Here is an 18,167-nt window from a genome sequence, read left to right on the forward strand (position 1 = left end):
TAATAAATATATTATTCCTTTCTGTCAAGAGATATTAGTTTATCGTTTATCGACTGAGTCTCTGGTGAAACATTGGGTCAAGAAAAATAGTATGAATGGAAATGAGTTGAAGTTTATCGTCATTGATACAGATAAAATTCTGCATTAGTTGGTTATCGTTATGAGCTAATAAACGAGATGAGAACAAAATTATATCACAAGATAATAATTCGGCCTACATATTATTAATATGGATATAAATATACGTCTGAGTTGTGTAAACACAGGGGAAAAAATCATAATCTGACAAGAACTTGACAGAATAACAATCACAACAAGAATCTATTCATCAGATGAATACTTCAAAATGATCACTAAAAATGAATAGAATGGTGATAATATGGAATAGATTTGCTACTACAAAAAGGATTGTTATCTTTTGCTACTCATATCTCACGAATGCTCTTATCAGAACTTTTTGAATGTAGTGATTTCATTGGCTGGAGTTTATTGTTATCGATATTTTTTAGTTACTCATATTCTTTGGCGAAGTTTCGGATTTAAGGTTTTCTGTCGCACTTTATTGTTTATCTCTTGAGTCCATGAGAGGAATTTCATGATGGGAATTTGGACAAATATCGAAAACAAATATCTTTTATTATTTTACAGAATTCAACACATTTCCTTGAATAATTTCTTCAATTTCCAGTATATTTTGGAAACTCACTCATCTACAAATCACTCATCAGTCTGAAATCGAACATCACCAAGAAGTAGTTATTCACCATGACTTAGATCATTTAGTTCTCGGGTCAACTACTAATCATGTTGATAAATTCATCGGTTCTGTTTAAATCATAGAAATTTCAAAAGTTTCAGGATCATGGTGTTCGTCTTGACCCAATATAATAAAGTTGAACTTTCGATATCAATTTCTGAACTTGGGTTATCATTGATAGTGAATCTATCTGAATAATAATTGCTTATTATTGCAGAGGTTGAAAATCAACATAGTGATTAAAAGTGTGAAAATTGTAATTATACTTATTACATGATGTTAAGTGTTTGACTTATCACTATTCTGTAAGGGTGTAAATTAAGTGTGAATTATGATTCCTAGTTAACTTATGTGATATTTTTTTCATCAACTTAGATAATTGGATTTTCTGTCATTCTAATCAGTATAATTTGTCGTGGTAAATTGAGGAGAAGAGAAAATGAATTGATGACGAGAGAGAGAGAGAAAGAGAGAGGGAGATGTTGATCATTTGAAAAAACTTAAGGAGTAGATAAAATTCAATGCAAAGAATAGTTGTAAGTGGTAAATTGGATGAAAGGAAAAAATCGCTAGGAAAAATTTGTTCAGATAATGATGAGCAAGAGTGGGGATGAAAACATGAAAACGTTTAACCATCTCCTCGATTTTTGATAAGTCATCCAATTATTATTAGAGAGTTAGTCATTCCGAGAATTCATCGATTAAATTTCATTAGAAAAGGTCGATAAACCTTTCTATTTTACTTACTTTTACAGTGCAAAAGTAATCAGCACTTCATTACTCACGAGTTGGAGTTCTTGGAAAGAGATTTCTACACGAATTCGAAAACTTTGCTCAGGCGACCTGTCTAAACATTAGGTTTCAAGAGAACAACTCTGTTGGTTGGAACGCCTTTTTCAGTTCAATGATTGAACAGGACCAAATGTTCACTGGATTAACCCTAGGTGAAGTGGTATATACGGGAGAACTCATCCAATTTAATGTTTATACCAGCCAAATTCAAGAGTTGAGGAAACATTTGTATGAACAAACTTGGTGGCGTAAAGAACTCGTTAAACTTGAAGTCCCTGAAGCAAGAGAACCAACATACAGTGTCTATCTCTCAGTGCCTGATTTAATTCCGCCTCATCAAGTTATCGACGGGCTAATTAATAATGAAGAAAAGATCTCAATAACTAGGTCATCTATCAGATCATTCAGAAGGACAGCTGACAATCTTTGCAGGGTTGTCTTTATAGCCAATAGAAAGGAAATCAAATATAGAGGATGGACGATAACCGTTAATGGGAAAATATATAGGATTTTTGACTACATAAATTTGGAACAGTGCCCGTTTTGTTGTCTCTATAGACTTGCTGAGGAAGAGTGTAACTGCGATAGGGGACAACAGAAATGCACCAATTGTACTCAACCCGTTGGCAATTATGAGAAAGATACGGGACGCTGTAATCTCGAAAGTGGAGACTGTGTCAATTGTTTAGAGGCAATTAGACAATATGGTCCACCAGCTAATCAATTCGCTCACCCGACTAATCACCCGCTGTGCCCTACATTCAGAAGAGCTGTTTTCAAAAATCTACTCATCATTGAGCATAGATACAAAAGTCTAATGCTAGCGACATTTGCACCTCTAGAGCAATAAACAACTGGAACCAATGATCATTAAGCCACGGGGTTCCGACTATAACAAAAACGAATCAGTTTCGCCTCAGTGATAATCACAATATTCCTACAATTTCAACATAACATCTTCTCAACTTACACCTATTAACCTTTCTCCTTTTTCACTTAATAGCAAATACTACCATACAATGACCTTAAACATTATCTCATTATCCAATTATCTTTCTATCTTCTCTTTCTTAATTATTTTTTCTCTATTACTTATATTCCTCTGTAGACCTTTCTCGATACTTTTTTACTTATTAACTCAAACAACAATTAAACAATAAACAATAAAAGAAGCCAACAATAAATGAATAACTTCTTCCTTCTTTCACTCAATTTCCTACAATATAGCTTATAGCTTATAATTTAAAATAAACAAGCTTGAGACAATACAGAGTCTGAAGGAAAGAATAATAAACATTCAAATAATTAACAAAACAATTAAACCAAATCAATAAACAAATTATCAATTATAAAGATCGAATTCAAATGGGATATCGAAGAAAATGATGTAAGTAGATTGAAAAGCAATTAGTTGATTAATTGTTACTTATTTATTCACATACTTATTATGATCCTTGTAACTGGACATAAATAAAAATTATTATAGGGCACATACTTGGACACTTGAGATTCGGCGAAATGGAATCTGAAAATCCATTAACTATGAGTTGATGGATACAATTTCTTTTTTTTAATTAACAAAACCAATTAGTTACCATTTACTATTGTAATCATGAGAATCACAATGAGAAGATAGAAACTATTTAAACCGTGTTAAGAAACAATTTAATCACCAGTTTAAAAAGTGAATTTAAATAAACAACTTCGAAATGAACTTCAACTCTGAATTTTTGTGTGCTAAACTCAATGGAGACATTGATTTTGTAATAATCGAAATGATAACCACATCCGAAAACTTCTATCATATTAATCATGATAAAGTTTTTTATGAATTCTATGAAGAAAGTAATCATGTTCGCTACTTCATTTTATTAGATGGTGACGATGATGACGAAGCTCAACTGGATTTGATGAATAGATTGATCTCAAGAGGCTCATCAATCAATGTCTTGGACTGGTGGATTCCTGAACTGGATGAGGAAGTAAAAAATATTGTATATTATACATTGTATATATTGTATATTGTATATATTGTATATTTATATTATAATCCAACTTGTCAGTAGTTTTTCTTGAATGTCTTCAAAAATGTTTGTGCATAGAGATAAAGTTAAAAAGAGCATTAGTTTGATTGTTCTTAAACAAAGACCCGTAGTCCATTAAAGTTAAAGATTTTAGTAAAACCACGTTGTGTGCTTTAGAGGTCAAATATTGTAAATTTACAATTAACTATAATAACAATAAGTGAATTAAAAGAAACGATTTCTAAACAACAAAAAATGATTGAAGAACTTACAAAGGACAATACTATGCTGAAGAAAAATATGGAAATACAAAAAATATACACTATGAAACTTTGCAAAATCACTTCAAAAATCTCATCGCTGAAAGAAAAACCAGTTTCTCATATTCGAGCCAATTACGTGATAGTAACCATACAGGGCTATTCAACTTCATTTTACGCAGATTTATGTCAATTTGCAAAACGGCTGCTTATTTCATTCAAATTAACGGCTCTCCATTATTTGAACTGATATTGACACCAAAACTTCAAAGATGTGATAACTTTTTGTTCATCTTTTCAAAAAAAACTTTCAAATGACCTCTAGATAGGTTTATCGTGAAATGACCTCGATACATTTTATAAGAAGTCCTTCAGTCCCGATATGTATCTGTACGAGGTTTGATCTTTTAAACTCATTGGTTCTTGACTTATTACTAAAAATCTACGTAAAATGAAGTTGAATAGCCCTGTATAAGAGAAATCAACTTGTCAACATTTAGATTGATTCTGAGATAAAGATTTGTATTGTTGTTTAGTTGATTTTTGGTGGAAATCATTTCTTGACAATTGATAAAACACCAAATGATTGGTAAATCATTTGACAGTTGATTAGAAAACTGTGTATTCGCCTCTGGAATCAACTAGACATTTGGAAGTAAAGAGTTACATTATTTTTTCTCCTTTTTTCGGGTTATTTATTAGTTTACTTTTGTATGGTTAAAGATATATATGAAGGTTCTGAGAGTGAGGTCAGTTTGAAGATGGCAGCGAATGATATTTAATCTTTGAAATTGGATTCGTTAATAGATTGTCAATCGCAGATAACACAACATGGAAAACAAAAGTATCCCCAGAACTTGAGTATAAAAAAGCGAGGAAGAGACTGTAAGGTTTCCTCGAATTGTCATCAATCTTCAATTTATCAACCTGAAACTGGAAACTCATTCGACTTTCTCATTGTCCATGTTTTTTTCTTCTACCTCTTTGAACTTTTTGACTTTCCTCCCATGTAGTTTCACCATCATGTTAAGAGCATTGTCTCATCTTGAGTTATTTCCCTGTTATTTATGTGTATAAGATTTTGAAAATTTGTTCTACATCTCAAATCAATCTTGATCGTTGAGAGGTTTGAAGTTCAGGAGAATGTGAAGAAAATTTCAATCTACTTGAGAAAAAGTTATCGACAATGCAAAATCTTCAAGGTCCAAACTATGAATGAAAAAAATAATCCGCAAATGATAAATTTCAGTTTCGTTGGAATTAATTTTTTGTTCAAAATCATCTTAATTTGTTGTAAAAAAGCACGAAAAATTTGAACTAATTGATAACCGACTCAACAAGGTCTTAAAGTTAAAATTCTAGTTCGATACGTTCAAAAAAAAATGAACTTGTCGAATAATTTCAATAATTTTCATAATCTGATGAAATCCATCATGCAACTCAGAGTAAATCTAATGAGTGCAGAGAAAATGAAAGTTCAATCACTTAGTCTGAATTTTTCTCAGTCTTCTTCAAATAATATCTGATATCCATTAGCACTTATCCTATGTTACCCTGAACATTTTGAATACTTCAAAATGATTATCACTATACAACCAATTGACTGAATGAATGATTGATGAATATTCATTCAATGATTCAAATGATTAGAATTGAGAGACGAAGAACAAAAGTTCAGACAAAGATTCGACTGGAATTGAATATCTCTTAGAGTCTTAATTACTATGTGAAATGGTACTGAAAACTTTTCTTATGAAATGAAACATGATATTGGTGAGATAACGATGAATAACTGAACTTGATCTTGAAATTGGGTAAAAATATTACATAGACTCTTAGGGAGCGGAATTCACTTGCACATTTAATAGTTTCAAAATGACTCAATGTTTACAGAGTTGATGGATCATGGACTCATTCAGGATGTTGAAATTTTCAGTATTTTATGTAAGAAAAAAATCTCAACATGTTTGCATACAAACACACAAACCATGAAAGAGTAAATCAGAGGATGAGCTGAAACTATTATAAGATTTACAATATTAAATAACAGGGAATGAATGATTTCTCATGGATTCTGTGTTTAATTAGTTGTTCTGTTTACATGAATTTACTTAAAATCTATAGTTTCATATGTGAATATCAATTGAGTACGATTTTCTTTTTCTTTTTTTGCATCTTCACTTAATTTTCTATTGCTATTTTTTATCTTCCACTCCACATCTCATCAATTTCCACTCCCAAGCTCTTAGCTTCTTGTTACACCTTGAATGTAACCTGATGCTCAATATTAACCCAACATTTACCAGAAACTATTCATGGATTCTATCAATTGATAGAATAAACAAATTCTATCTCTTCAAGTTTATTCTGTCTTCATTTCAATTCATTGGTGAAAATTTTACCTCATCATCTTTCATCTCATCAGAAAATTTTTCTCTGTAAAAAAAGCAGAAATACCTTGGAGCCCGATAATTTTCCCCCCCTGGTTATCAGAAACATTAGAATCAAGTTGAATATTATGTAACATAATTTTGATAACAATCTAATCGGATTGAGAGTTTTCTGTTGCATTTTCAACTTATCACAATTCTGATTCAAAGTAAATATCACGGGGACTTCCATTGCGTAGCAAATTATCAGACTTTCGTTTCTGTATTCAGCCTGATAATAGTTCATGAAACTTAGATGAAAACAAGATTATTCACCATTCATATTATTAAAGGTTGCTTAACATGAAACTGAGAATCAGAATGGATTACATGATCAATAGACTACAATTGTGTATGAGATGATAGGTTGACTCCTCGGGTGGTTCATCTGATTTGAAATATTTTCATTGGAAGAAAATGAAAAAAAATATGAGCGAAAAAAATTCATCCCGATCATCATAAAAATAGAGTAGAAACAAAATCGACTCATATAACATTACTATTCAGGCAAAAAGCCAGAGAGAGAGAGAGAGAGAGAGAGAGAGAGAGAGAGAGAGAGAGAGAGAGAGAGAGAGAGAGAGAGAGAGAAGAAAGAGATCATATAAGAATAGAACAAAAAAAGTGCAAGTTGATGATTCCACGGATAATTAACTTCAAAATATCATCAGAATTGAGAAAATGAATCATGATTAAAAATTGGAAAATAATATCTGCATGGTATTAGATAGAGAAAATCAGAATAATATTATGAACTTATGTCATTCGATGACCTTGTTAAGGTTAAATCTATTGTTTTCCCCATGAAAAATTTTAATATTAGAATCGGAAATTCACTCTATACATAATAACATAAACAAGACAATCAATGAATGAACTTTTGATTATTGTTCCAGGTCACCAGGTAATAACCATTGAAAACAATTAGTTGAAATTCAAATTGATTTGTTTGATTAAGTGAAACAATAAATTGAACACTTTCTGTTTGCACAATAATCACAATTAAACTGTTCAAATCCTCTCATGAAAATTAAAGTTTAAATGAACAATTTAAACCAAGATACTACAAATGTCAATATCAATTCAGTTTCAAGACAAATACTCCCTGTAAATCTGAATGATCAAAATTACATGTAAAAAATTGGTGAATGATGGGAAAGTTAATTATCCCATTAATTATTCATGGTCATTAAAACGATTCTATTAAAAGTTGAATTTAAAAATATTAAACAAGATTGTTATCTCTTAACTCATCTCATTAACTAATAACAATTAAACTGATAATGATAGTTACTTATTAATTACTAACAGATGAATTAATTTGATAGTAATAATTTACCGAGATTCAAAAAGATTCATAATTTTCATGGTAACATGAGTTGAGAAAATTAAAAAAAAATCTAATTCTGAAAAGTTCTGGTGATAGTAAATGTAAAATTCAGTAGGAACAAAGATTATCGAGATAATTACCTGATCATTATCATTAATTTATCTTCTCAAATACTATTAGTTTAGATAATGAGAATCCTAATTAAGATAACGGGATTGATATTCTATTGATAATAATTGGAGAAAAAAAAATTTCTATTAAAAAATTGACCGAAGAAAAAACAATTAAAACAAAAAATTAATTAACTTATTGTTGACTAATAGTAATACCAAGTGGATGTTATTTTATCAAATCAATGGGATGATTGAATCTGATAATTACTATTTTCATTGATTAAATTGATTGAGAATTAATAATTTGTTTCCTTGTCAATGAAGATCAACATTGTCCACAATGAGTTAAGCTGATTGAATCTGTTCAAGGTCTTAACCTAAGTAACATTAAGGTCAAATGAGGAAGAGAAGAAGATAGAAAGTGAGAGTGAGAGTGAAAATTGAATCGGGATGAGGATGGAGATAGAGAATAGAAACTGTATAACAATGTAAATATTAGACAATCCAAAATCTAGAATGACTTTGATTGATTACTAATCTATTTTACCTTTTATTTCAGTATTTTTTTTTTCCTTATACGATTAAACGTTGATTCAGTTTCTCAATCAATTTTCATGGTAAACAAGCAATTGATAGACTGTTAATATCTTATATCATTGTTATCTTAATCTCTTCTTGTTATTGGTACTGATCAATTAGATTTTAATCTATATGTGCAAAGAAAAACAGTAATTAGTTAAATTATTAATATCAACATGGTTTCGAAGACAATTTTTGAACATTTTCTCTAATTAGTTTTTTACATCGCAATTTTTTCTCGGTGAAAATGAAAAATTAATCGAAAGTTATTTAGGTGAATGAATATTCCTGACGAAAAAAAAACAATATCAAAGACAAACTAATCCATTGTCAGTTATTGGGCTGATCCATTAACTCACTGGCATGGAATCGATTGGACTGACCAGTGATGACCAGAAGGATGAGGATCTAAAGTTTGCTTTGATTGCATTTCTTGTTTACATGATTTCTTAAGGTTCCAATGGTTTACCAAGAAAATCCATTACAGAATAAGAGAAAAAGATGACAATGATGATGACAGAATAGGAGGATGATGAGAAGGAGGAGTAAGAAGATGATGAAGATGGAAGATACTAAATTATCGTCAATGATGGTGAGAACAAATTTACCAAATTATCTGCTGAATCTTTATCGCTAAAAATCATTGTAAAAACAATAAGAGATTCAAGTTAATCTGATTGAATTAAATTCTCATTTTAAATTATCATAAAAGCAGAAAGACTAACAACAATGGTGGCGATGAAATCAATTGTTGAAATTTCAAATTCAAATTCAATTGAAAGTGAAAAATTCATTAATCACATGAAATGCTCATGAAAACAATGTGACGACTGAAAAAAGTTAATCACATTGAAAAGTTTAACAATAAATGAAAATCGATCATTTCGATTGAATTTGGAAAAAGGTTTTAATTCAATTGGATTAAGCAATAATTATTTACAGTAATTATTCTGGAATTAAATCAACAGATAGAAAGTGAAACAATTAGATTTAATTCATTCAATCAGTGAAAAAAGAGGAATAATGAATTTATCACAAAAGAATCAAAAAAAAAAATATAACATTCGAGTCTCGAAACGAGTCAGATTATCATATGAATAGACTGTTGAAATTTAGAGCAATTTAATCAGTGACAATACAAACTAATTGAAATCCAATTGATTAAAGATCAATAATCACAATTAAAATATGTGTCATGATATTAATAATACCGTTAGCATATGATTCCCATATAATTAATAGTGTTGAGATGATTAACAAACTGTTCATTCATGATTATTATGTGGATAAGTTTTTTTTTCATCATACTAGAAGACAATGAAAGGAAGATGATAAATGATGATAATGATGATGAAGAGGAAGAGGAGGAAATGAGTGATGTTGATATAGAAGATGAATGATTATGAAATGATTCAGGCGTTTCCATGATAACCGATAATCATGATAACCAGTGATCATCATCATCATCATCATGTAACAATCAATGGATATTATTGTAAATCAATTGACCGATTCAATTTCAATAGGAAATAATAATTTTACTTTGATAATTAACAATCCAATCATGAATTTAATCAGCAATCATAAACTGATAACTATCATGATTGATTATATTTATATTATTTAATTTTCTACCATCTATCAGATTGATTGTTATCACCATCATTAAGATGATTGTTATTATAATCATTATTGGTAATCTATTAGTTTGGAAACCGGGTAAATGATGATAACTTTTATATATATATTTTTTTCTGATGATTGTGCATATTAACTGATTGATTTGATTGAGATAATTGATTAAAATTGATTCGATTATGTCAATCCAATTAATCAGTTCTAATTGTAATCTATTCATTTGATTTTTTTCTCAAGAAATTGATTAGGAATATTATTATTGATTGATAAACACTAAGAAAGGTAAAAAAAAGTAACGATGTTGTTAACAAACAATTAACTAAATTATTATCTGAGTTTCAGTGCATTAAATAAAATTAAGTTAACGTTTGATTGTTAATTTTATCTGACAAGTTATTGTAACAATTGAAAGTGTATTAAGTTTGTCATTAGATTGACCCAATTAATTTTGACACACAACAAGCAAGTTGGATAAACAGGGAAAAGTGAATTGATAACAATAAAAGTTGGTAACATTATCTCAAGTAATGGTCATCATCATTGGGAATGGGTAAATCAATTAATATGGACAAACAGAGATTTTCCGAGAAAACAAAATATAATACTCGATGATAATGTTGATGGTGATTACAATCATAATGACAATGATGACGATAATCATGATGATAATCATTCCTGTAAAAGCTGAAACCATGTTATTCAGCTAATATTGATGAAAGGTTGTCAAGTTGATAAGGTTTTTCCCATTGGTGGTTAACCTTTCATTTTGTCTTTTAATCTGTGATGCTTTTCATGAATTGGGACAAAAAATTCATACCATTCATCAGAATTATCATCAAAAATGCTCTCAGAATAGATGAGAACTTATATATACTTAGTATATGAGTTGCCCTTTTATTTTATTTTTTTCTCCTTCTTCTCAACAAGAGTATCGAATAGAGAAACATTCTAACCTTATCCCTTTTGGTTATCCTTTGCTTGTCCCAATGGAAAAGAAGTGAGCTACTCAGAGGAAGAAAAAATCATGAACAAGGCAACTTTATGATGACCATCATGACGAAATAACAATGGAAAAAAAGCAAAAAGAAAAGTGACCAAAAAAAACATCCGATTCGGAAGTAGAACGTATTCTTTTTTTTGTATTCTCATCATATGATTGCAATTCTCAGCATCTTTTTATCATGTTCCTTTCTGTTATCACTGAATAAAAGATTAACTTGATTCTCATTGGAAAGGATTAAGTGTCTTCACTTGTTTACTTTGCATATATGCATTTGGAAAATTATTTCACTTCCTGTCTTATTGGACAATCAAAATTCAGTAGCAATTGATATCATGTTTGACCAACAATCAAAATGAGAATCACAATTGGTCAGTGGAAAATGGGGGAAAAAAGGAATTATAATCAATCAATAGGTAATTGATTCGAGTTTATTTTAATGTATAGTAATTATATCATCGACTAATGTGTTTGAAGCAATTGATTTGCTGATTGTTTCAATCTGCATTTAAATTACTTTCAATGTGTAATAACATGATCATGATCACCATGATTATCATGTTTACTTGGAGTAATAGATGTTAATATATACAGGGGAGGAATAGAAAATAATAGAAATGTTTTCTCATGTTAATTCTGAGGTGAAATGTTAATAGTTATCATAATAATCTAAATCCATTATCATTATGTTCACCTGATTCATTTTGATTAACCTTTTCTCTCTCATCACCTTAATCTTGTTTGATTTTCATGTTCAGAATTCAGATTATTCACTTGAAATGGAATTAATCAAATTTCTGACAGTTCGACTTTCCTTCATTTACATATATGAGCTAAATTCAAATATTCATGAATTAAGGTTGAAGGATATACACCGGAAGAATTTCAATTGAAGATGGTGAAAAAATTGTTCCATTCAACTGAAATAAAATGGATGAAATAAAAATACTATTGATTATCTCATTTCTTATCGCCATCATATTCAGTTATTCAAAAGTAGTGAAAAACTTTTTGTATGGAGAAAAAAAAATTCACTGAACCCTCAAGGGTTTGAGATATGAGATAACCAATGGTCAATAATGATAATAATGGGATAAGTTGGTCTTCATTTTTCATCTTATTTATCTTACTTATCTTCTCTCATCTTCATCTTTCCGTTTCATTTCATACTCTGGTTATCATCCTTTTCATCATCATGAAAGTGATAAAAATTTATCCTCAGTAAATTAGCAACACTCTTGGAATCATTGATAAAAATTCATTCTAAGATTAGTTATGAATGAATGGAACCATTGAAATGATGAGAATCATTTTTATCTTCAATCATCATCATCATCGATTCTGTTGTTATTTACTTTCCTCAGCATCCATCATCATGATACTTTCTCTCTTTTTCTTTCTGATTAATTTTTTTTCCTTTATCAAACTTGTAACTTTTTCCTTCCTTATTTGAAACCGAATCTTGTTTCCAATTCTGATTCTTTATCGTTGTTCAGTTACAATAAATGAGGTTATACAATATCATTATCATCATGATAATATCATGATGATGATATTGTTATCAAGTGAACAATCCCAATAAATGTTGACGAATCTCATTAACCAAGGAAGCAAGAAAAAAAAGTAAGAGATTAAGGTTGGAAAAGTTCATTTTTCATATCAACAGAATCAAATTCCCAGAAGTACAACACTATCATTACTCTGAACAGAAAGTTCTGTACGAGGAAAAAAAAGTTCTGATACCTCAATCTTATTAGTAGACATTATTACCGATGATTAGACTTATTCAACTTTTTCATCAACAATTTTTTATCAAAGTAAATAACTAATAATATTGCTTCCCCTGCCCAGCACTTTGATATTCACAGATCGCAACAAAAGTTCTGAAGCTCAGCAAAAGTTTTTCGAACGATTTTAAATAATCTCTTAGCTTGATAATCTGGTTCCCTTTCAAGTCAAGACAGAATATCTGATTTTAATAGCTAATCTTATATCTCAAGATTTATCTGCAACTTATAGATAATAAAAAGAGAACCATCTTAATCCATATTTCACTGAATTATTAGTTATCATGAAATTTTCCATTCTTTTTTCAGTCATTTCTTCCAAACTGGTTCATCATCTTGGCTCCTCTCGTTATCATCATAGCACTTTGGTAACATCTCTCTCTCTCTCTCTCTCTCTCTCTCATCTCAGGCTGTCTACACTCAAGATTAAACATGATCAGTCAATTTATCGAAGACAATAGGTTAAGATACTGAATCAGAATCAGAATCATTCGAGTGTTTTGATATTATATTGATAACTGAAAATGCTCAATCTTCAAATTCTCTAGGGTGAAAAAAAAGATAACAAAAAGCTTCCCTTCCATTGACTCTATGGACACGGTTGATAAACACTTTTCAATTCCTTTGATTGTTGCTTCATTCATGATCATTCAGCTTTATTCAATCATTATTGAAGCCTCAATGAATTATCATCCATACTCACCGAGTAACTTCAATATTATCATTGAAATTATTTACATGGAAAACATCATGAGAATCAACCTAATACAATGTTACAAAATTTTCTCAAGCAACTGTAGGGAAAATAATTAACATAATCAAATAATTATTACACATTTTTCTCAGTTAATTTATCTAAATAAACTATGAAATTAATTATCGGATGAGATGCGGAAAAAAGACATTAAATCAAATTCTGTCTGAGAGAGAAAAAAAAAGATCTATTAAAATCTTTATTAGTATTTGTCTCTTTTTTTCAGATTTGTCTCTCTCTCTCTCTCTCTCTCTATGTGACATTTTTCACCAAATTAACTAGAACTCATTTCGAGCTTGAAATTGATGGGGAAAAGCTCAGAATGGGAATGTTGAAAGCTAAAGTTATTTCATATTCACTTTCATGGTATTTATTCATTTAATTATGTCTCTTTTTTCATCCCTGGTTAGTAGTCATTGTTGTTTTTACGAAAATAAGTTCATGTTCAGTTATCTCGTCATATTAATAATAATCATAATCACACTAGACGAAAAGTTCAATCTTACCTCAGTGAATTTTCATGGAAACAATTTTCGTCTTCCTCTTGGATTCAGTTTTCTACAGATGAAACTTGTTTGTTTTGGAACTTTTTTTTTATCTTTTCTTTTTTTCAATGTTTCATGACCTCATGGTATCTTTCTCATTTCCTGATATACTTTTAGAAACATACAGAAAGAGAAACGAAAAGAAAAGACAATTATCATGAACTTCCTGAGTTTTTTTTTCTTGGCTTCTCATCAACTGGACAAGTAACATTTCTGAATCTTTCTGGACATTTGGCAAATGTATAACACTTTTCACTGTCCACTTTAGATGGTGATGAACTTTTTGAACTCTCTCAGTCCAATGATCACCTGATATCATTGAACAAGTAATTTCATGATGATCAACATGATAAAATGAGGCAAATATGATGAATCTGATTGACTTGAAAGGTATTGGGTGAACAGAGAGAGAGGAAAGATGAACCGAAAAGTGTTACAGTCTTCACATACTAACAAGACCTAATCATCACATTGATTATGCATCAGTTATCAGCTTATGTTGTCTATGTGATTTAAAGCTTTTAAAGTATCCAGGGTGAAAATTCATTCAACTGAGTGAGCTGAATCCTCATATACATGTATAAAGAAAGGGATCAACTTACTAAGCTCAGTATGTGAGAGAAAAAAAATGCTCATGATAATGTAATCTACACTTTAACTTATCATGAGAAATTGTTCCCATCAGGGAAGTGAAATCTTTGCTCATTGAAAAACATGAGATAAAAAATGTTCATTGAAATGATGAGAAATTTATTTCCCCTTGTCCAAAAATATCAATGTTAAGTTTTCTAATCATGAATGGGAAGAGAGAGAGAACAAATTTCGCTCCTGAGTAACTGATAATATCTCGTGATTATCATACTAAATACACTCATTAAATTGTAATTTGATAATCAAATTTTAAAATGATCAGGATGCAACTTGGAATCTTATACATTGAAGAGATGAAAAATTCTGGAAGAAAATTTCATACTATCAAATACTGAACATGAACACCTACTTATTATTTTGTAATGAATTCATATTCACTTGGAATATGAACTGGGTCATAAATAACCTTTCATATCTTTTAGTAATAAAATTGCCTCAGGCATTGTTATTATTATTTAATTCTTATCACTATTTTTGCTATTCAATTTTTCTTATTTCTCTCTCATTTCACTTCTTTCAGTTCCAATATCTTAACATCATGTTTATTTCTCATTTTTCCTCATTCCACCTTCATGATATTTTCCCTCCTTCTCATCATTCTTATTTCTCCATGAAACAGCAGTTGAAGAAATCAGTAACACTTGGAATCAATAACAGATTCGACTGATAAATGTGAACATGATGTTATGTGGAATGTTAGTATAACTGTTATCATTATTATTGTTCTAATGATTGAAGAATTGAAGAATCAGATTAAATCATGTTATCGAAAACTGAGCTGAATGTGATTATTGTTAACAGAATGAGCTATTAGAAACTATTGAAAATAAGGTTAGAACTCTTTGTTTTGTCTGTTATGTAATTTTCCAACTTGGAATGAAAATATCACTCAAAATTCTGATATCACCAACAAATAAACTCCTCTGATGATTATCATCATATTCTTGATGATTAACTTGATGCTAGAAAATTTATCATCTGATATATATTGTAAACAATTGTTTTCTCCTTTCATTTTCATGATAAACTTGAGCTTAAACATTTCAACTGAATCCTCTTTGCAATATATATTATATAATATATCCTATTACTCTGTTCCTATTATCATGATCATTATTTTTTTTCTTCCTTCATCATTATCATGATTTAACAAAATAAAATCCTAATAACTGAGTAAACTTTTCCCTTACGCCTGAAAGTTTATTCATTTGTCACCTCAAATGACCGTAAGAAATTTTCACGTTAATCTAGTGAACAAAATTCCGATTCAACATGATAAAAAGTTTCAGTTATTCAGTTTCCATTGAGATAACTATTTTTCTCCTTTTCTTTTTTCTTCTCCATGAGTTCAACTTCTCAAATCGGAATAGTCATGAGAGAACAGCTCATCACCAGAAGACAATATTATCTGACTATTATAAGGATAGACAAATGATCAGGAAATTGGTCAAATTTTGAACACAATGATAATATTTCATGATATTAACTTTTAAGCTGAGTGATTCTTAGACAAGCAATGGTTATCTCACTTGAAATGAATAATTTATAATGTAAAATTTGAGTAGATTGCAAATTTTGTCAGCAAGATGAAACTCATCCTCCTGGTAAGAGAGGATAAACTTTCCATTCACTGAATCAGATAATTTGATCAATTTTTTCCTTACCAATTGGAATCATATCATGTTATACCATCATGAGGATATCATATTGAATGAGATGATGAAGAGAGACAAGAAAAAAAAGTTCATACTCTAATTCAAATGAAGGTTAGTAGAAAACAAAAAGGGATTGAAAGAAATTCAAAGTCCTATCAGAATGTTGAATATTTATTATTATTGAATATCTTGTCTGGTGAATACTCTTCTTAAAGATGAGAGAAAGTTTTAAAGAATTGGATTGAGAATATTGTTCACCAAGAATGAAGAGAAAGATATTATTACAAGGTAACATTTATGGTAAACTTTGAGAATACAGAATTTGATTGATAAAGATACCAGGGAATGAGAAATTCTGAGAAAACAGATAACATGAATGTTGGAAAGACTCAAATTGAATCAAAAATGAGTAATGAGTAGATGAAGGAAAATGTTGGAAAAGTGAAAATGTATCCATCCTTATGACAGAATTTCTTGAATTGGAATTAGCATGAAAACGAAATGAAATAGAAAATGAAAGAGTATCAGGGAGAGGAAAAGTTCCACAAGAAAAAAGAGCAGTTATAAAGTTTACATATTCGAGATTCTAGAACTTTCTTCCTCTCCCTCCCTCTCTCTCTCTCTATCGTTTCCAGGGAATGATATTCATTCACTGAGTAAATCATTTATCAGATAAAAATGATTACCATGAAACTGTCGAGTTGTTTTTGTTTCATCATTCATTTCAATAAAATGATAACATAATTATGTTTTTCGATATAATTGAATCATGAAAAAGTTCATTTGGAGATTCAATTCTTACGAGTTCTGAACTCTCTTTCTCTCTCTCTCAGTACTCATTGGAATTTTATTTCTCTTCATATTCTCACTTAATCGTTTTAACAAAACTTTTTTTCTATTAGAAATCTAATAAGATTATATTAGATATATTTCTTTCCTGGTATTTGATTAATTTAAGATTGAAAATGATTTTGACACAATCAGTTTGATTCTTTTCAATTGGAATTCTGATTAATTGATTTTCCATCTACTTTCAATCGTTATCGACAATTAAAGTTAACTCAAGTGAGTTGACCCAAAGTTTTGCTTTCCATTAATCTTTTGTTTATCTCACAATGTTTTCTTCAGATCAATTTGATCACAATTTACCAGACTAAATCAACTCTTTAAGTTTCAATACACTTGACAATCATGTAAACTTTATCGATACTTTATCATGATAAATGTTTCATGAAATTATTGCACAAACGATGCTGGCAATTGATTTTATACACAGAAAATTGTGAGAGCAATTAATGAGAATGGAAAAACAAAATTTTCTCCCATTCGAAATCAAAGTTTTCACCTCAGGGAAAACTTTGAATATAATGCAAATAAGAATGGAAATTATTTTATCGAATGTAACATTTTAATCAACTTACCTGAGTTGCAATTTGTTTTACAATGTTAATCACAATTAACTAATTGTAGTCACTTTTTTCCTCTGATTTTCTCAGCTCTAATATTTCAATTTAAATCCGTTCGACGAGCGATTGTGTTTAAAGTCCAAAACCAATTCACTGATAGTCTCTTTGAATAACTGATTTAAATAAATTTCCACTCGCAAATTTGGATGAAATTAAATAGATGGTGACACTTAGCGATTTCAATACTCGAATTTTGTTATTTTGATATCGATGATTAGAACGATTCTTCAACTGAGAAGAGCAAATGAATCCATAGGAATTCAATGGGACATAAGATTAAACGAAAAGAAGAAAAAAGTTCAAGTTCGAAGAGCAAAAGAAAAACTCATACCTCTTTATTCCCACGCATTCTCATAAGCTCAGCATTCTAATATCGTGAAATGTATTCAC

The 18,167-nt window shown here is 29.7% G+C and overlaps 1 protein-coding gene across 1 annotated transcript in view; it reads right to left on the reverse strand.

Moving 5' to 3' along the window:
* LOC128390103 (maltase A2-like) overlaps positions 1–18,110 on the reverse strand; it is a 102,850-nt gene extending 84,740 nt beyond the window's left edge. The window contains exon 1 of the mRNA XM_053349768.1: positions 17,733–18,110. The gene's annotated coding sequence lies outside the window, so the exon portion shown is untranslated. The remainder of the gene's footprint in view (positions 1–17,732) is intronic.
* Positions 18,111–18,167: the final 57 nt, after the last annotated feature.

The sequence above is a fragment of the Panonychus citri genome, unplaced genomic scaffold, assembly GCF_014898815.1.
Source record: "Panonychus citri isolate SS breed McGregor unplaced genomic scaffold, ASM1489881v1 Contig00115, whole genome shotgun sequence".
Lineage (NCBI taxonomy): Eukaryota > Metazoa > Arthropoda > Arachnida > Trombidiformes > Tetranychidae > Panonychus > Panonychus citri.